Raw genomic sequence first — 21,632 nt, forward strand, 5'->3', positions numbered from 1 at the left:
TGCTTCCTGTCTAGGGGACCATTGTACAGTGCCCTGATGCTTGTGTTCTTTGTCTCCCTCTACGCAGCGGATAGTGAAGAAGAGGGCGGAGACGGCGCTGTGGAGCAAGGCGGCGGGGATGCCCCCACGGCTGCAGCGGAAGGGGTGGGTGAGCCCCCACAGGGGCCTGCTACGGTGGGAGACGGTGAGGAGCCATCCAGGTTGGTGGTTTGCACAGAGGAGGAGGAGGCCGCCACTGGGGCACACATGGGGCCTGGTGGGGGCATCCCTGCTGGTGCAAGTGGTGCAGTCCAGGGCCAGGGGCAGGAGGCAGCACAGGTCACCGTGGAGGGGCCTGTGCATGTCGCTGTCCCTGACCCTGTGAGTGCACCACCATGCACCAGCAGGGATGCCCCGTCCCAGGCCTGTCCGCAGGTAGAGGGGATGTCCATGTCACCTGACTCCCCTCCACCTGCGGACGTGGGAACCCCTGGCCGTGCGGAGAAGGTCCTGATTGGGGTCGCGATGCGCACGGCTGTGATTCGTGATGCCGTGCGTGCTTCCCGGGAGGAGCACGCACGTCATCACGAAGTGCACCGTGCCGACGTGGCCCAATTGGGATCGGCCATGTTCGGGGGTTTCCTGCATGTGTTGGCCAATGTGGCGGCCCTCTCCTCCTCTGTGCAGGCTATCCACCAGTCGTTCTCCTTGCCGTCTTCCAGCCCAGATGCCACCAGGGCCCCCTGTGGACCTGCCCCGACCAATGCAGCCAGCTCGGTGGGGATCCCATCCCTGCCACAGTCGGGAGTCAGAGATCCAGCAGGGGTGGACACCACAGCAACTGGACCCCAGCAGATGGAGGATGTGACGGCATCATCGGGCAGGGCACGTGCACGACGGCGTCGGTGGTTTCCATCAGCCTGGATGCCGTCGTGCTGGCACAGGCAGTTGCGTCGGAGGCAGCAGCAGGCTCAACGTGGGAGGCATCATGGCTCGGGGCCATCAACATCAGGGGTGCAGGCATCGGCCGGAGGGCAGGAGAACCCTGGAATGGGAGTGGCTTCCGTGTGGGAGCGGTTGTGCCAGCGGATAGGTGCGGAGCGGCAGCGGGCAGAGGAGGAACGGCTCACGATGGTCAGGGCGGAGGACTCCATGCGGAGGGCGCTGAGGCGGGCTGAGTGCCTCGAGGGTCTTCGCAGGGAGTTTGAGCTTGACACTGCGTTATCCCTGCGGGACCTCGGGGCCAGGGAACATGCCCGTCTCCAAGCCATTGACCAGGAGTTCGATGATGCCCTGGCCCATGACAACAACCAGTGAGCCGCCCGAATAGCCCGCTGCCTTTGTATATAGTTGTATAGTTAGGGTTAGGTTTCCTTTGTTTTTTTGATTTTTTTTTGGTTGCGATTGGACAATGCACCACTTTTTTGTATATAGTTCAGTTTTTAGTTAGTAGTCGTAGTTAGGTTTAATTTGGTTGGGCTCATGGACCCAGGCTGATCTTCTTCATGGTTCTTCATTGGCTTATTTTAATTTTTCAGATTATTTTCTTGGACATTCATCTTGTTTTGTTTGATTTGCTTTGTGTTTTTTCTTATTTCATTTCCATTCTACTTGCTGTTCAATACATATTTTTTTTGATTCTTCAATGTGTCGTATCATCTCATTGCTTTCAGGCATGTCATGTTGGGTGTTTTGTCATTCACTTGCAGCCATTGTGTGTGACAGACATGTGTTCAATTGCATTATTTAAATTGGGGGTGTAACATGTAATTGCCTTTGATATGTGGGTGGGTGTGATAGTTGGTTGGGCCTTTTGGCAGGGGAGGATGGGCATTACGGACATGATTGGGGAATGTTGGGACCCAGGTGCAGGGGGGCATGGATTGGACATGGGTGGGGGCCTGCTGGCAGGTGCCCCACAGTGCTGGGGGGGTGGGGGTGGTGGGAGACATGAGCGGGGGCCTGGTGGAGGGTGTGGCTGGGGGGTGGGGGTGGTGGGAGACATGAGTGGGGGCCTGGTGGAGGGTGACCCTGCACTGCTGGGGTTTGGGGGTGGTGGGAGACATGAGTGGGGGCCTGGTGGAGGGTGCCCCTGGTGGCTGGGGGGTGGGGATGGTGGGTGACATGAGTGGGGGCCTGGTGGAGGCTGCCCCTGCACTGCTGGGGTTTGGGGGTGGTGGGAGACATGAGTGGGGGCCTGGTGGAGGGTGCCCCTGGTGGCTGGGGGGTGGGGGTGGTGGGAGACATGAGTGGGGGCCTGGTGGAGGGTGACCCTGCACTGCTGGGGTTTGGGGGTGGTGGGAGACATGAGTGGGGGCCTGGTGGAGGGTGCCCCTGGTGGCTGGGGGGTGGGGGTGGTGGGTGACATGAGTGGGGGCCTGGTGGAGGCTGCCCCTGGTGGCTGGGGGGTGGGGGTGGTGGGTGACATGAGTGGGGGCCTGGTGGAGGGTGCCCCTGGTGGCTGGGGTGTGGGGGTGGTGGGTGACATGAGTGGGGGCCTGGTGGAGGGTGCCCCTGGTGGCTGGGGGGTGGGGGTGGTGGGAGACATGAGTGGGGGCCTGGTGGAGGGTGACCCTGCACTGCTGGGGTGTGGGGGTGGTGGGTGACATGAGTGGGGGCCTGGTGGAGGGTGCCCCTGGTGGCTGGGGTGTGGGGGTGGTGGGAGACATGAGTGGGGGCCTGGTGGAGGGTGACCCTGGTGGCTGGGGGGTGGGGGTGGTGGGAGACATGAGTGGGGGCCTGGTGGAGGGTGACCCTGCACTGCAGGGGTTTGGGGGTGGTGGGAGACATGAGTGGGGGCCTGGTGGAGGGTGCCCCTGGTGGCTGGGGGGTGGGGGTGGTGGGAGACATGAGTGGGGGCCTGGTGGAGGGTGACCCTGCACTGCTGGGGTTTGGGGGTGGTGGGAGACATGAGTGGGGGCCTGGTGGAGGGTGCCCCTGGTGGCTGGGGGGTGGGGGTGGTGGGTGACATGAGTGGGGGCCTGGTGGAGGCTGCCCCTGCACTGCTGGGGTTTGGGGGTGGTGGGAGACATGAGTGGGGGCCTGGTGGAGGGTGCCCCTGGTGGCTGGGGGGTGGGGGTGGTGGGAGACATGAGTGGGGGCCTGGTGGAGGGTGACCCTGCACTGCTGGGATTTGGGGGTGGTGGGAGACATGAGTGGGGGCCTGGTGGAGGGTGCCCCTGGTGGCTGGGGGGTGGGGGTGGTGGGTGACATGAGTGGGGGCCTGGTGGAGGCTGCCCCTGGTGGCTGGGGGGTGGGGGTGGTGGGTGACATGAGTGGGGGCCTGGTGGAGGGTGCCCCTGGTGGCTGGGGTGTGGGGGTGGTGGGTGACATGAGTGGGGGCCTGGTGGAGGGTGCCCCTGGTGGCTGGGGGGTGGGGGTGGTGGGAGACATGAGTGGGGGCCTGGTGGAGGGTGACCCTGCACTGCTGGGGTGTGGGGGTGGTGGGTGACATGAGTGGGGGCCTGGTGGAGGGTGCCCCTGGTGGCTGGGGTGTGGGGGTGGTGGGAGACATGAGTGGGTGCCTGGTGGAGGGTGACCCTGGTGGCTGGGGGGTGGGGGTGGTGGGAGACATGAGTGGGGGCCTGGTGGAGGGTGACCCTGCACTGCTGGGGTGTGGGGGTGGTGGGAGACATGAGTGGGGGCCTGGTGGAGGGTGCCCCTGGTGGCTGGGGGGTGGGGGTGGTGGGAGACATGAGTGGGGGCCTGGTGGAGGGTGACCCTGCACTGCTGGGGTTTGGGGGTGGTGGGAGACATGAGTGGGGGCCTGGTGGAGGGTGCCCCTGGGGGGTGGGGGTGGTGGGTGACATGAGTGGGGGCCTGGTGGAGGCTGCCCCTGCACTGCTGGGGTTTGGGGGTGGTGGGAGACATGAGTGGGGGCCTGGTGGAGGGTGCCCCTGGTGGCTGGGGGTGGTGGGAGACATGAGTGGGGGCCTGGTGGAGGGTGACCCTGCACTGCTGGGGTTTGGGGGTGGTGGGAGACATGAGTGGGGGCCTGGTGGAGGGTGCCCCTGGTGGCTGGGGGGTGGGGGTGGTGGGTGACATGAGTGGGGGCCTGGTGGAGGCTGCCCCTGCACTGCTGGGGTTTGGGGGTGGTGGGAGACATGAGTGGGGGCCTGGTGGAGGGTGCCCCTGGTGGCTGGGGGGTGGGGGTGGTGGGAGACATGAGTGGGGGCCTGGTGGAGGGTGACCCTGCACTGCTGGGGTTTGGGGGTGGTGGGAGACATGAGTGGGGGCCTGGTGGAGGGTGCCCCTGGTGGCTGGGGGGTGGGGATGGTGGGAGACATGAGTGGGGGCCTGGTGGAGGGTGACCCTGGTGGCTGTGGGGTGGGGGTGGTGGGAGACATGAGTTGGACATGGGTGGGGGCCTGCTGGCAGGTGCCCCACAGTGCTGGGGGGTGGGGGTGGTGGGGGACATGAGTTGGACATGGGTGGGGGCCTGCTGGCAGGTGCCCCACAGTGCTGGGGGGTGGGGGTGCAAGGGGACATGAGTTGGTGTTCATTAGTTCAAGGAGACATGTGCCTTTGCTGGGGGGCATGCCCATGGTGGGTGGGCTGCCTGGGGGACATGACCAGGGATGCAGGGTAGTCCCCTGTGGTATGGGCTGCCTGCAGGGGCCGTGGAGGGTGTACAGGGTACACCTGGGAGGACCCACACTGTCAAATCACATGTGGAACTTCCCGCGCACCCCTGAAATACACGCGCCCAGGCTATTCGCGTGTGGAACTTCCCGCGCACCCCTGAAATACACGCGCCCAGGCTATTCGCGTGTGGAACTTCCCACGCACCCCTGAAATACACGCGCCCAGGCTATTCGCGTGTGGAACTTCCCGCGCACCCCTGAAATACACGCGCCCAGGCTATTCGCGTGTGGAACTTCCCGCGCACCCCTGAAATACACGCGCCCCCAGGCTATTCGCGTGTGGAACTTCCCGCGCACCCCTGAAATACACGCGCCCAGGCTATTCGCGTGTGGAACTTCCCGCGCACCCCTGAAATACACGCGCCCAGGCTATTCGCGTGTGGAACTTCCCGCGCACCCCTGAAATACACGCGCCCAGGCTATTCGCGTGTGGAACTTCCCGCGCACCCCTGAAATACACGCGCCCCCAGGTTATTCGCGTGTGGAACTTCCCGCGCACCCCTGAAATACACGCGCCCAGGCTATTCGCGTGTGGAACTTCCCGCGCACCCCTGAAATACACGCGCCCAGGCTATTCGCGTGTGGTACTTCCCGCGCACCCCTGAAATACACGCGCCCAGGCTATTCGCGTGTGGAACTTCCCGCGCACCCCTGAAATACACGCGCCCAGGCTATTCGCGTGTGGAACTTCACGCGCACCCCTGGAATACACGCGCCCCCAGGCTATTCGCGTGTGGAACTTCACGCGAACCCCTGAAATACACGTAGCACGCTCCCCCAGGCCCGATCGCGTGAGGAACTTCACGCGAACCCCTGTAATACACGTAGCCCGCTCCCCCAGACCCGATCGCGTGTGAAACTTCACGCGAACCCCTGAAATACACGTAGCCCGCTCCCCCAGGCCCGATCGCGTGAATAACTTCACGCGAACCCCTGTGATGCACGTACCCTGCTGAAATTGCGTGTTAGACTTCCCGCGCACCCCGGTATACACGCACACGTATTTTTTGTCAGCGGGTGTCCGTGTTTGTGGGTACCCCTTTGCACGTCATTTTTCCTGGAGGGCCACAGTATGGGACATTCATCATGGCAGTATATAGGTGCTATTTGTTGGCGCACCTTTTGGCGCACATTTCTTACAGCCGCAGAGACGCTACCGCCTGCTTTCTTGTGGCGGTCGTGTTTGTGCCTGTGCGCTGGTTTGAGCGTGCGCTTTTTTGCCCTATTCTATTCCATGAATACGTGTTGTAGGCGAGCGTGTGGGCGTTCCGCGCACTTGTGCCCTGTACTTCCCCCGTGACGCCCACGTTTTGGCAAGTTGTTCCCCATTCCGAGTGTTACGCCCGTGTTCCGCCTACTTTTGTTGCGTGCGCCGCGCTGTGTGCGAATTTCGCTGTGGCCTGTGCGATTTTCGCTGTGACCTGGCGCACGCTGTTAGATGGCCTGTGCGCCAACGTGCGCCGCGCACTTTTTTATCGCACATCCGCTGGTTTTCTCGCGCACGGCCTTCCATGAATCGACGTGCGCTGCTTTTCGTGCGATTTTCGCAATTGCACTGCGATTTTCGCTATTCCACTGCGATTCGCACGTTTTTGCCCACTTGCGCCGCGCTAATTATTCCATGAATCGGCCTGTTAGTTTCTCATGGCAATGAAGTGGCAGATGCAGAAGCAAGAAGGGCAGCATATTTTACAATAATTCAAGATAAAGGGCCTCATTACACGGAATGTGGTAAACCATGGTGCTATTAGCACCATGGTTGCCGCCGGTACCATACCAGTACCACCATGGAGAAAAGGGGAATTACCACCCTATTCTAAGGTTGACGGGGCGGTAATTCCCCCTTTCTCCATGGCCCTTCCCCATTCCCATTTTTGCCCCATAGTGCTCAATGGGAATGGGGAAGGGGCTAATTACAGTACCGCAAATTGCGGTATCGTAATTGGCACCAAGGTCCCTTTGCGGGTCCCAACTTTAACGGCTGGTCTACACCAGCCGCTAAGGTCGGGTCCCGAAAAGGGACCTCGTAGTAAGGTGGTAAGGGTTTACCAGTATCGGTGCCCTTACCGGTACCAGTAAACCCTTACCACCTACCATGTAATGAGGCCCAAAATGTATACAACTCATAAAAAGAAGTGATCATTATGATGAAAGAGAGCTATGATGCATTACCATTGACACAACTGATTGAGTTGCAGGGACGCCCACCACTAGACAAACAAAATGTGTGGCTAAAGAGAGGGTGCTCATTGTCCCCACTGTTCTGGTGTGGCACCAAATATCACAGGACAGCCTCTGATGTCTCTCGAATTACCTGCAGTAGCATTAGAGCAGTTGTACTACCCAGCACACACCACAAAGGAATGTCTTGCAGGAACCATTTCTGAAGAATGGTTTGTTCCTAATCTGGATGTAAATGTTGTGATGTTTTTCTATTAATTGTTCACTAGTCAAAAATGTACAGCTGGTCATGCCTTGAGAATGGTGAGAGGAGTAATACCTCGCCCTACAGGCGTATTTCGGCACTTACATATAGACTATTTCGATATGCTCCAAAGTTCTAATGGATATCGATGCATGATCGTGGTAGTGTGCCCCTTTGCAGGCTGGATGGAAGAAGGACCATGTACCCATGCAGACGCCAAGTCAGCTGCTAGGTTTCTTGTGTGTGAAGTGTTTCTCCGATGGGGAGGTGCGAGGTACTAAGGTCAGATAACGGACCACACTTCGCAAATGAATTATTCTCTGAAATCACATCCCTGCTTGGCATTAAACAGAAGCTTTGTTCGGCTTATCACCCTAGCCCAACAGTGCCGTAGAATGCCTCCTCAACAGCCTTTTGAAGGAACACATTGCAAAATTATGAGACACTTTAAATACAAGTTGTATGCACTGTGTTCCCCTGGCTCTCTTTGCCTTAAGAAATCAGGCATGTTCAGATTACCAAATCACGCTGCATGAGATCAAGACGGGCAGAAGAATGCACATCCCCATTGCTCCTCCCACTCAGGCTCGACTGGATGCATAAAGCTCAGTAACTGTTCTAGGAAATGAAAGGCATGATTATTTAAGTGCTATAACTAAATGTCTGAAATGTATTTCTTGACAAATCAAGGTGCAGCGGGGGAGGGCAGAAGCAAACAGTGAAAACAGGGAAGACATTTTAGATGTAAATGCTGTGATACCATCTCCTCAACTCTATCCAGGGTACTTGTCTATGTTACGAATTTTGCACAGAAGTGGCACACTCCACAATGTGATGGTCCATATTCTGTCCAGTATACAACCTCATCCTCAGTAAAAGTGCAAGGGAAAAATCTTGGGTACATATAAGTGATGTAAAAATATGCAAAAGCACGGCCCCCCTGTCAGATGAAGAGAGACCAGATGAAGAAAACAAAGTGACCATACCACAGACAAGGGCAAGAGTGAGAGGTGACCAGCAAAGTGATGTAACATCATGTATCTGAACAATGGACATTTCCTAGAAACCAGACATTGTCCAGAAAGAGACTTTTGGAGAAGACGGACACGATCAATATAATGATTGTTGCTGTTTCTTTTCCCCTTGTGGCCTGTGGCTTATGTACATGGTAGCAATTAGACTTTTTAGCAATTACAGCCTTGACATAACTGCTAACATGAGTGGACAAAGAGTTAGGAGAGGTGCGTCTGTCGCTGAAAACCTTTTAAAAGACAAGTCTGAAAGATGTAATGGAAGATTAAATAACTTGTGGTATCGCCAAATGACTAAGGTGGGGAGAGAGAAATTGGATGAGGACCCTTCTTATTCCCTTTCATTCTGTGTGCTTTGAGCACCTCCAAAGTGTTTGTGGCCTAATAGGTAACAGAAAAAAAAGCACACTGCCTAATACATCTAGCAATGTGCAAAACTAGAGGACAGTTTATGGGAAAACTAGCTTATATGAAATGGGTGACAAAAGCAGACACAGCTTATTAAACAAACAAGAGTGAGAAGAACGAAAGAAATGTTAATGAAATATATAGTATCAGGGCCTTGCAGAGGTGAGGTAACAATGATCGAACATCCATTATAAAGGATTTAAAAAGAAGAGAAATACCCTTCCGATGGAGTAGACCATGATTGCTTAAATACAGGGGAAGTATATACCTCTGAAGGATGGGTAGAAGGAATGATAATATGTAGAGCACAAGTCCTGGTAGGACTATGAGAAGGCATTTGGGTAGGCGCAAATAATAAATACCTTGATCAGTGGCCAAAAATTACCAATTTGGTAACTTGATTAGAGGACGAAAGAGGGCCAAACGACATAATAAAAATGGTAAACACCTCTGTGTGCTTCAGAAACAATGGCACTATGAAAGTAGGAGCAAATGAAGGATGTGTCGCATCCTCAATTTGCCAGGTATGAAAGTAAGCTCAGCACTGTTAATGGACTATTTTTGGACCTGTAGTACCAAAGATTATATGCAGCTCCCACCAGATTGGGGTGGTACACGTTCATTGGCAGTATTGCATCCACCAACACTTGTAGTTCCACAGAGTGATGCGGTTCAAATTGGTGATTAGTCGCTGGTAGAAAACAAACAAATGAATAAACTATCTTTGACAAAACAGCGCACAAAAAGAGACAATTATTTCTCAAGGAAAATTATAAATTCACTGGTTGAGATACTATACACACACAGGTTATTCAGTAAGGCATCAATGTTCCTTGCATTCCTCCCTGCTACTGGCTTACAATCAGATGTCTATACTAAGTGGTTGTAAATAACAGATGGGCGTTATTCCTAATGATAGGTGCCACTGCAAAGGGACTTAATGCAATTAAGGAGGAATTGAGAGCTATCAAATTGATGATTCTCCAGAACAGGTATGTCTCTGACCTCCTCATTGTCATGGAGGGGGGTGTGTGGACAAAGATTGCCACACGTTGCTGTACATTCAGACCAGCAAGCGATGAGCAGAATGGGAGCTTGACAGAAGCAATAACATCTCTGCAAGACGTTTAAAAAAAATGGTATAGAGACTGATGTCGCAGCAGATGAAGACCAGTTTGATTATCTGTTCTCATGGGCACCTAACTGGCAGGGCAACATGTTTAAAATACTAATAGCAGTATTACTATTAGTACTGACTGGCCTCTCTGTCCTACGAATAATATTGCAACAATGCAGAAGAGCAGGGAAGAAAGTAGTGGAGAAGCACATGTCGACGATACTGTTGGGTGACCATAACCTGACACATGTTTATACCCAACAGAAAATGGTAAATGGGAACAGCACTTGGGTTAAATACAGTAATAAAGAAGTATACTAAGGTTTGTCACGAGTCCTAGTGTTTTTTCAGGTGTGCTGGTTGATGAATGGGTACACTTCAAAAAACCGCAATATAACAATAGAAAAGAATGTCTGAACAAGACATACTCAGAACTCAACCGCACACATCCAAAAGGTGACCATAAAGGTTCAGAAGTGATTCATAGAATATTCACAGACAATATGACAGCAAATCACATACATTTAATACAGCAGATATCAATGAAAAAATAAAAATAGTACAGTCAGTGGTTTGTAAACAATCAAACATCAACAACCCCTAAGGTGAGGTGATCAACCTGAGGATATTAAAGCATAAAGATAGTGAGCAAAAAAGCTGTTTCACAATGAGGCGATGTTCTTAACCCAAAAATAAGTAAAATAAAGACCAGCTCAGCCAAACTTGTAATTGATTCAATGCCTAAGAACTATATTTTCGAACAATGAGGGTGGCAGTGTCTATAATCCTACACCTTTTGGATGTGTGAGATGGAGTTCTGAGCAGATCTTGTTCAGACACATGTTTATATCCAAACAGGAAACCACCCTGTATGCATGTCATAGAAAGGCCATTTGGTCCTCCTGGTAGAAGATCCCTGGTTAGTCCAAATGATATGCAGCATTGGGTGGATTGTGAAGGAGATGGAGAATGCTGCTTTTTAACATGTGGCCCACAGGAATATGTTTAACAGGGAGGCAGCCTGAGGGGGGTCTCTAGGGTATGGATCCCTAAAAATAAAGCTGAAATAAGGACAACTTAAGGGTATGTCATTAATAAATTGAACAGAATGGGGAGTGTTAAGATGTAGATGAATCACCACCAGCCCTGCCCCCAGACGTTCACAGAAGTGAACGTACATATAAACTGACAAATATGACAAGTGACCTGTAAACAATTAGTTTAAACATTAGGGAAAATGCAGCCATCATAAAGAGTAGAATAGATTGTGTCACGCAATGTGGGGCCTAAACAGAGTCCAAATTGCAAGCATAAAAAGTATGAAGCAGACCCAGATAGGGTAACACCAAGTAGCATAGGCACAAATATAGCTAGAAATAGATGATAACATACATGAGTAGGGATTACATGTATGGTGGTATGCGATCCATGAGACAAGAAGAACATACAATAGACACAAAGAACATTAACATGTCAGAGAATGAAGTACTGTACTGCCATTTTAGATAGAACTGTGAAAGATCTTAATTCCGAAATACTGAGTCCTGACACTGAAGCTGTTTTACACACACAGACCCTAGCCATGCAGTATTCAGACAGATGCTTGAGCATCAAGGCTATAAGACAGGGGGCCCGAACAGGGAAACAAAACCAATAAGATAACATTTCCCAGAAGTGCACAGAGTGCAACTCCTGAAGTGAATTTGTTTTTATTGGTAGCAGTGAGAAGATATAGATAGCTTTTGATCTGAAGGTGAAAGAGGCTACTGTGCCAAACAGCCTTCAAGCAAATAAACACACACAGTATCAATTATGGGTTAGAATAGTACAAAACAAAATAAATTGATGAAAATGAGGCCTGAAGTAGTGGTTTCCTACTATCAATTCCTGGCTAGACAGTGCACCTGCTGTTTCCGTGATGCAGAGAGACACACGGGCAGTGACAAGACTGCAAGCAAATTGGCAGATGAAGGTCTCAAGAGAATAGGAAGGGAATTGACTTCTTCAAACTGAATCAAAGCAGTCCGCCCATCTCTCCTTCTCCACCATACATCTTGTCATCTCATTAAAGTGTCCAAGGTTGGATGAGCAAACCGCTGGCCACCGCTGGCCAATAAAACTTTGTCAGGTTGGTTACTGGACCATGGTATCAACCAATAAGGTAGCAGGAAATAGCATAAACACTTTTAGTAGGGTCTCCTTAGGAGGAGCCTCAGTTAAAGTACATCCAAAAGCATTAATCATTATATGTAAAATATATTGGTACCATATACTCTTAACCAATGTCAGAAGTGGTTTTTGTATCACTAGTCCGTCCTATGTGATGTATTTTGGACTTAAATGCTTGTGTTTTATGTTGTAAAGTTGAGACCCTTTTTTGTGTTTTCCTGGCCTATTCTTGTTTGAATAAAGCTGGGTGTTCTTATGCACTTGTACTACTCAATTTTCTTCGGTTTGTTTCTTTATTGATTATCGATTATTAATTGGGGACCAACTTAACAGCTGGTAGCCATTGTCTGTAAACTAGTCAGAGCAACCAAAACAAAAGAGTGCTTGCCTGAGGTAGGGATCAGTGCTTTCCAATGCTATTACGTACAGAAATATTGCAATCTACGAATAGCATAATTACGGAGACAGACTTGCGATGGGTTCGGGTTTCACCAAAAGAGCACACCTACATAACCTGTCTCTCACCAGCAATGTCCTCTGGCGCAGGTAGTTTATAGACAGAGGGCATATTCTACTTGGAAGCAACATTCATACATATGACTTTTATCACATATATCTCCAAAACATTTTACCACTATTTTACTCTCAGATTTATTCCAGTGAATGCCAGAAACGTACTTCAATGACACTGCTTCACATTCCACCAATTGGTGGATACTTGTCATTTAATTAGGGTAAAGAAACCCACCCAGGCATGGCCCCACAGGCACTGTGAAGAGGAGAAAAGTGTGATGTTGGTGTTCTTTCAAGCACATAGGCATTCAGTTGCCTGTGGTTCCCCATAAGATCATTGGACCGGCATTGATCACCTGCTTAGTCAACCCAAAATAGATTAAGGACCAGGATTCAAGACTGATTCAGGCAACATTGACTGAGTGAACATTTCTTCAACTTGGTGAACCTGCAATCAATTGTTCACCGAGTTTCAATCCACTCCACCAATGTTATTTTGTCATACACAGTGTACACTGGGGAGTGCATTATACAGTTGTATTGTTGTTTATTTATTGTGTTAGCCTATCTCCTGCTTTTTTCAGATTTTTTTAAAATCTAAAATACTTGTGTGGATGGTAGAAATAAGACAATATTTATTGTTGCATTGTTATTATTAATAATTCTCTGCCTTTTTTTCTGTTTAACTTAACAGTAGCATACATATACGACACTTAGCACAGGGCTCCAGTGAATGTATTCACTAACAGTAAATTTAACAGCTGAATTATTAATTAGTGTATTATTTATGGTTTTCGTGTATCCTCTCTATTTTTTTAGGGCATGGCAATCATTTTTTGTGAAACCTTTTTCACGCAGTTATAAACATGGCACTCCCTCAGATCTAAGGCATGTACTATAAGATATAGTGTACGGCTGAATACTCTATTCCCATAGAGACTGAAAAAGAAAAAAAATATTTTGGGCACAGCTGCCAAGAACTATGGCCTAAGTATCCCCTCCCACTCCCTTGGATGCTGCTCTTTTTGGTGAAACTCTCCACACAGCTGCAAGCACACCTTAAGCCGACCTATCACAGATACCCTGCTCTACTCGTAACAGACTGGAGACCAGGGTGTGGGCTGGTGTATGGGTTGAATAGTTATTGTTTATTAGTATTATTTATTTCCTGCTGGTTTTGCAAATATTTTCTGATAATGTTTTCATTATTTCTTATTTTTTCCACAGTAAAGGACAATTAAAAGAACACCATCTTGTCTCCTCTGGAGGCGCTGCAGAACAGGCTCTGCATATCTATTTTTCCCTTTAGCGATTTAGAACTAAATACCCCAGAATGCATGGAAAACATGGGCATGTTTTTGTTGGGAAGCCGCGGCACTCGTCTCAGGCCCCAAGAGGTTTTGAATGCGGCAAAGGCCTAACACTGTGCGATAGATGCTTGGGGAGTGCACAGGGAGGATGGTGGCATTGAGAGGGGTTGCGTTTAGGGATAGAATATAGCAAAAGTGGGTGTAGATTGCATAAGACACAAGATGCCATTTTGGTTAATAGTAGCCATCTTTAAATTAAGGCCTGGGCCATGCTGCAGCCAGAACAGTAGGCCCTAGCAGAGGGCACAGTTATACCTGCATGGATACGGGAGCAGGGTACAACTGGGGCAGGAATGGGTCAGACCAGGCTCATATAGACTCATAAACATCTCATTGTTTCGTATCGTAAGCACGTGTAACTGAGAAAGAATGCACACTGCAAGGCCATGAGGCGGCCGAGGGCTCCCTGTTCACAGCTATCCCACGAGAAGGAGGGCACAAGTCTCTGATCCAGCCCAACCCAAATACAAAGTTAAGAACAAAGTTATGGCAGAAAAAGTCACAAGTCCACAGCGCTTATACAGTGATTAAGAAAATAAACATCAAGGCTGCGGGTATCTGGGCGGTGTGGGTGTACTGCCAATACACATCCACAGGAATAGTTGAAGAAAAACAAAGATGTTCCCAATCTCACTGGGCCAATAAATTATAATTAGTTGTTTGTGCAAAGAGAAGCCTTTATTGTTTGTGCGAAGAGAAGCCTGACACGTGTTTCAAGCTGTGTACAGCTTTTCATCAGAGGCTTAAATTGCATAGTACATCATTTCCATACAAATTGGGTAAAGTTAAAAATAAAACATACACATGATTGTTTTGTGCAAAGAATTGTTACATAAAGAACATAGGCACAAGTTGTGAGCAAGCAGTCCAGGGCGCGATGCAACAACAAAAAATATAACACATGTACATCACATGTAGGAAGAGTAAAAAAGTTGAAATTAAGTTACCACAAACTAACCAATTTCATTTGTAGTAGTCCGTTGACAGACAAACAAAAAGAGAAAAAGAAACATAATTTTAGAAACAAAAGTTGGCCATAGCAGCGCAATCAAGTTCCACTTAGTAAGCTAAGTCTTAAATCAAAGACTGTAATGTATTCCAAAAATAAGTACCTTAGGTAGCAGCAATAAGAACTCCACATTTAGAGTAGGACAATGCCAGATACAGTTCTGTAGGCAGATAGATTAAGTAATTACTGGAAAGCCAATTGCAGAAAAATATTACGTAAGTTACCAAAACAATCCGTAATGCTGTCAATAAAATCAATAAAAACACACCCCGAAATGCCTCGCAGTTGCGGAAAGCTAATTTAGCCAAAGAAACCAGAAAGAGAAAATAAATCTCAAATTAGTATTCAAAAAACCACCAAAGTACCCATTAGATTAACTCCAATTAACTTGTGATTCAAAAGGACTGTGGACAATTCCTGACTGGTTAACCATAAAAGCCAATTAAAAGTTAAAACTACAACATGGGGAGAGCAAAATAAAGAGACCTACCTCAATAACCGTTTGTTTCAGTCTACTCGTGTTACCATTGCACAATGCACGAAAGAAAGGTAGGACTAAATATACTGGAATGCAGTATAGCACAATGCATGGCCTTCCAAGTAAGACAAACAGAAAGGGGCAAAAAGGATCGCCATGTTGGGTGAACTAAACACACCTTTAGAAAAGCCTAACTTAGTGAAACCAGTCCATAAGCCCAAATTAGCCAAAAAATAGAAAGGAGAATTTAGCAAACAATTATTACTCATGTTTTGCTGAGGAAATTTATTTTTTGTTTTTTGTTTAAATTTATTTATTTATTTAAATATATATATATATATTTTTTTTTTTAAAGACAAAATTAATTTAAAAGTAACAAGCCTCAGCTAGTCATTAATAATTGAAGTGGTATTCAAATAAACCAACAATTCCAATGCACTAAAAAAAGTGTGGGGCCTGAGTGCGCTGCTACTGAACAACATTACAAATAAAGGCACATTGCACAGTAATAATACACGTGGAACAAGAATATAATTACAGGAGGAGATCCCCCCAAGAGGATAATTAAAGGCACTTGTCAACCCCAACAGAGGAAATATGAATTATAAAAATATGGCAAACTAATGATCCGAATTAAGTCCTTCAGAAACAGTGCGATATTTACAAATTAATTTGGCCTCCAATTGTCGTAATTTTAGTGTAAGGTTACCACCCCGTCGAGGCAATGACACTTTGCACAGCCCCACAAAACGAATGTCATTTTTGCAGTCCATTTGATGAGATTTTTGCCAATGATAGGCAAGGGGGTATTTGGCATCTTGGCTCCCAATGGAAGCCAGATGTTCACGAATTCTAATTTTAAGTGGGCGAATAGTGCTCCCTATATATTTCAGGCCAGAGCTGCATATAATGCAATACACTATAAACTTAGAATTGCAATTGATGAAAGACTTGATTTCATGATTACCTCAAAGCCCAAAAGAGACTGTGGATGTTTCAAATGTAAAGTTACACATATTACAAACACCACATTTATGAAAACCAAGGACTCTGGCGGAATTGAGCCAAGTCTTGGGTATAGATAAGGGGCTCATAATTGATGGACTCAGTAAATTTTTAAGGGATGTACCTTTGCTTTAAGTCACACTGACATTAGTGTCCAACCAATTTGAGATGTCTTTGTCGAGATGTAACAAGTGCCAATGTTTACTTAAAATAGCATGTATTTTGTGACTATCAGAGTTATATCTTGTGATAAACCTGATATTTTCAGAGTTTAATGATTTAGACTGAGTTTTCGGCACCAATAGATCCGCTCTCTTAACCTGACGTACTGTGGCTGATGCTTGTTCGACACACTTCTTATGGTAACCTCTATTCAAAAACCGGGATTTGATAAGAGCACATTCTTGATCATAATACACTGATTGGGAGCAATTTCTCTTAGCACAAATGAATTCCCCTTTGGGAATATTGGCAATGACATGTTTTTTATGGCATGATTCTGCATGTAATGTGGCATTCACTGAGGTCGATTTGCGAAAGGTTTTGGTAATTAGGCCGTTAGGTGTTAGTTCTATGGAAAGGTCCAAAAAGTCAATGTGAGATTGACTAAAGGTTGAGGTAAATTGTAATCCCCAATCATTATCATTTAAACAGGATACAAATTCAACAAGAAGATCTTTTGTACCAGTCCACACTAAAATAACATCATCGATGTAACGTTTCCACAAATAAATAAAAGGTGAATACATGGATTTAGAAAACACACATCTTTGCTCGAAACAATGCATAAAAGCATTCGCCAGTGCAGGTGCAAAGCTTGCACCCATGGCTATACCAATCAATTGCTTAAAGTACATCTGATTGAAAACAAAAACATTGTTTTGCAAAGTAAATAATAATAATTCCTTGACCATTTCTAGATGCTCAAAATAAGAAGCAGAAAATTCTCGAAACAAAAAATCAACACTTTGTAATGCTTCGTGAGCTATTGACGTGTACAGAGCTTTGACGTCTAAGGTAACCAACCAACAGTCTTGGTTAAATTTGAGGTGATCTAACATTTCCAAAATGTGCATGGTATCTCTAATAAATGTTGGGGTCCGCAATACCTCTGGTAGTAAAAATTCATTAATGTAGATGGATATTGTAAATAAATATCGCACTGTTTCTGAAGGACTTAATTCGGATCATGAGTTTGCCATATTTTTATAATTCATATTTCCTCTGTTGGGGTTGACAAGTGCCTTTAATTATCCTCTTGGGGGGATCCCCTCCTGTAATTGTTTGGATGGAGTTAGGTCTAGGTCCCTTCTGATGTACCGTCCCCTCACCTAAAATGGCTCCAAAGTGAGAATAGTACACGATCACATATTTGTTTTACTTCATCCAATTGTAAGGCACATTTTTTTTATAAATGTATAAAACCATGGTTTATATAAACAAAATACACATTACATAGTCTCCGCCATTCCTTTCAACAACCACTGCTCTTTTTTAATATGGGCAATTGTCCTGCAGCAAATATCTTGTGTAAATATGCATAATCAGAATGTGTAGATGACATGGATTATCTCTGCTTTGTTCATGAGTTTCTGAATCCACTTAAAATATTCCTATTTGATTAGATATAAGTGAAGCAACTCAGCCAGAGTATGAACCCAAAAAAAGACCCTACTGCTCAATAAATCCTGCAACCGATGAATGTTTGGGATCATCGTCCTGTATTATCCTTAGCTTTCGAGTGTCCTGGGGATAACACCTTTACATAGGCGGGGCAAGTGCCTCACAGACAGCTCCTTGAAGAAGGCTTTGTCCTCAAAGCGGATCATACTATGGCCTGGGGCCATTCATGGACAGGCATGCACTTTCAGCCGGTGCTTCAGTTATGAATTACTAGACTTTTGTTCGCTCTTCCAAAATGTTATACCATTGAACTGCTCAAGCGAGACAGGTATTGCATTAGTTAAAGGCATGTCTTAGAAGCTCGCTCATAAATTGGTCTACATTTTCCCATGCAGCAGCACCTTCTCAGTGTTAATGTCCCTGTTCACAGGTCAAAGATTAAAAGGTCACAGGAAAGCACCATTACTCATCTGTACACAAATGCTTCATATCAGCATGGCCCTCCCACAACCTCTGCTACCGACACCATCCAATTCAGCCCATAGTAGCTGTAAAGAGTATCTCACATTATTGAAAGCTATTCTAACTGGGAGATTGCTGAGCGTGGTAGATGAATCATGAGACTTGAGCTCATTATCTTTCTTAATCACGGTGTCAAGGATATCACACATGCACCTAACAATGCAGAAGTATTGGGATGTTAGTGGTCAGACGTGAGCCAACCTTTTTTCATTGAGATCTTGAGGGAGAAAGGAACATGTCCATTGACTTGCAACGGGTGAGTAGCATTTAGGAGAGAGAAAGGACAAACCACGAGTAAACTCTCCTAAACATTTTTTTCTTTTTTCTAATTCTTTATTTTCATTTTAACACAGACAATATTAAACAATTCAACATTACTTACATTAATATCGAATTACGAAATCTTAAAATCTATCTGACTCATAAACATAGAAATGAAACTATTGTAATACCCCTTATTGTAACTAAGCAATTTCCCCCTCCATTCCCCAACTCACCATAAATTTTAAGTAGCAGAGCTAACAAGGCTAGGGCATATCCAGGAATTTCCTCCAGATCTTTTCAAATAAGAATAACTTATTACTCTTTCCATCTCTGCCTATTTTAGCATTTCATCTGTCCAAATCCCCACCTCTCTATGCTCTCCTAAATAGGCATAGTTGCCATGTGCAGTATGCGTGCCCCCCGCCTCCTACTTGATGCCATAATGTTCAACACTCGTCTGGATACTAATTCATCCTCTTCTCTGGCTGCACTTTTTTACTGGTGTGGTGGTAGATGGCACCCTGAGGGTGACGCGCCATTGCTGTATTTATGTAATGGAATACCCAGAGCCAAACAGCTCCCTCAGCTTGGCGCTCTTCTCTGGGATTATGATTTTAGGGCTTATAGGTATAGCAAGCACAACAGGTGATGCAGCTCACGGGTTGCAGTGAACAAAAGAAGAACGGTATAGTCGCCTCAAAAATAGGGTCCGTTAAATTGGGATTCACGGGAGGAGGAGAGGTACAATCCATAGAGTACTGCCATCAACGCTTGGGCCCTTATTCACAGAGCGCTTCCCAAATGAGTTTTGCCATTATAAAACGCTTCCGTGAATTAGGCCCTTGGTCTCTTAGCCAACATGTATTGATATTTTCTGTCAAAGAAAGACAGAGATCACCCATTTGCAAGATGTGAACACCTTGCCAGAAGATGCAGGCAGTCTATAGGAGGTTGCAATCTCCATATCAATATCAGTAGGAGACTCTACCCCAAAGCAACCAAACCCAAAATTCAAATGAAAGACTTTTTAAAGGGGTGGCCAAAACAGATGTGCTGAGCAAGTGGTAACTGGGTTGTGGTCCCTGAAACCCAACCCATAATTTAATCAAAAGAAATTAAAAATTGCAACCCAAATAGTACTGCATGTTGAGGTTTCTGGGAGGCCGGGCCCTACTTCCACACATTAGTTTAATGACACGCAGGAGTCGGTTGGGGTGTGTGGTAAATGGCGAGCGGGATTCCCCCCTTTTTATTAGGGCAGCCCGCGTGACCTAACACATGACGGCCCGCGTACCCTAGGGTGATGTGCTGCTGTCATAACATCCCATGCCAAGGGTAACAATAAACAAAACATTAGCATAACTTTTCATAATGCAACCACACATAACCAGAGAGGGTCCATTTTCACCGCTAACGTTGAACACTCGCATTCTTGCACTGTCGGGCTCGGGCCTTTTGCACTTTCTTCTTCAGTCTCTAACATGCTGCAACTTCTGCACTGGTCAGCAGGGAGCCTTGCACCTCCTCCGCCAGAAGGAACATATCTTCATCCTCGTGCTCTAGCAGGGCTGCTCTGTTGTAATTGTTACTGTATTCACTTCCTCTGGCCTCTTGGGCCAATCAGCGTCTTTTCTATGGCAGCTATGGGGGCAGCGACTTCTGCATGCCTATTTTTCCATGGCTCAGTCCTGACTGTGGCCGAGATTGACAGCCACGGTGCCTTGCAGAAGTTGGTGTAATGTCCTGACTTGTGGCACCGTCCACACTGCTATCCCACCGCTGGGCATTGTCCTGCTTGTGGCATACCGCCTGCACAGAATTTTCACATTCGATGGGGCACCTTCGGTTTTCCCCCATTCGGTGGGGTGCTGCTCTCTGCCCCCTTAGCCTGAATGATCCTCTTGCTCTGTGATCAGAGTGCGTGTATTTCCCCCACTTGCATCCCCTTCATGGTTTCCTCCATATGGGTCAATCGTGCCTCTGCAAGCTTATGGGCTCTCCCTAGTTCTAAGATCCTCACAAGGGGAATTCCTGGCTCTTTAAGGATCTGGGTGCGCAGTTTGCTCAATCTGCACTTTTGAATTAGTTGGCCATGCAGCTCTGCCTCTTCAACAATAAATGCGCACGTCGCTGTTAACTGGCGCAACAAGTATAGAATACATAAATAGACTAATCATGCCTTTAACCTACTGCCGGAGATGAAACCTTTCATAATCGATGTTTACCATTGGTGCAAAATAGTTAGTCAGTGCCCTGCCTGCATCTAGGTATGATTTGTTGAGAGGCAGATGAATACGTTATCTGTAGCTTCTGCCCCTGCCCCTACCCAATACCACAGAGGGGAGAAACTTTACTCACTAAAGCAATTGCACCGCCCTTATACAAGACAGGTACAGCAAGACATAGAGACCATTTAAGCTGAAGATCGGAAAAGCAGAAACTAAGGTTACAATAACAAGCGCATGCATTAGACACGAAGCACACATGCACTCCACATGAGGAAACGCAGACACTAGGTAAAATATGATTTATACAAGAAGAATATTAACTTAGCATCGAAAAGACATGAAGAACATTAACAGACGCAATGTACAAATGATATGCAACATGAACAATATACAAATATAGCTCACTAATCTAGAAACAAGAATGTAATCAGGCAACCATCTTCTTTTTTTAAACAAAATGCCTCAAGACTTTGAGGGAGCTCAAAACGCTAAATCCACAGAAATACAGATCTGTACAGACCCCGGACAGTAGCTAGCAACCCAAGCCTAGGTTACCATGAATAACGGAGGACAAGAACAGCAGAGCGAAAGCACAAGATAAGAATTCCCTAGATGCAAGCAATATGTTCCCAGATTAATTAACATTACAATCAGTCTTTGTTAGCCAGTTGCAAGGACACAGTAAGCCAAAAAGCTCAATATAGGATAGCTCAAGGGTGTCCCCGGTGTCAACAGAAAACATAGCACATATAGTAATATTAGCTAAACTTCTATAAATAGGAGGTAATTCGATTTCATACTCAGTCTCATCAAACGTAACCCATAATTGGAAGACATTGTCTATTCAT

The sequence above is a fragment of the Ambystoma mexicanum genome, chromosome 1q (genome assembly GCF_040938575.1).
Source record: "Ambystoma mexicanum isolate Mex_15411 chromosome 1q, UKY_AmexF1_1, whole genome shotgun sequence".
NCBI lineage: Eukaryota > Metazoa > Chordata > Amphibia > Caudata > Ambystomatidae > Ambystoma > Ambystoma mexicanum.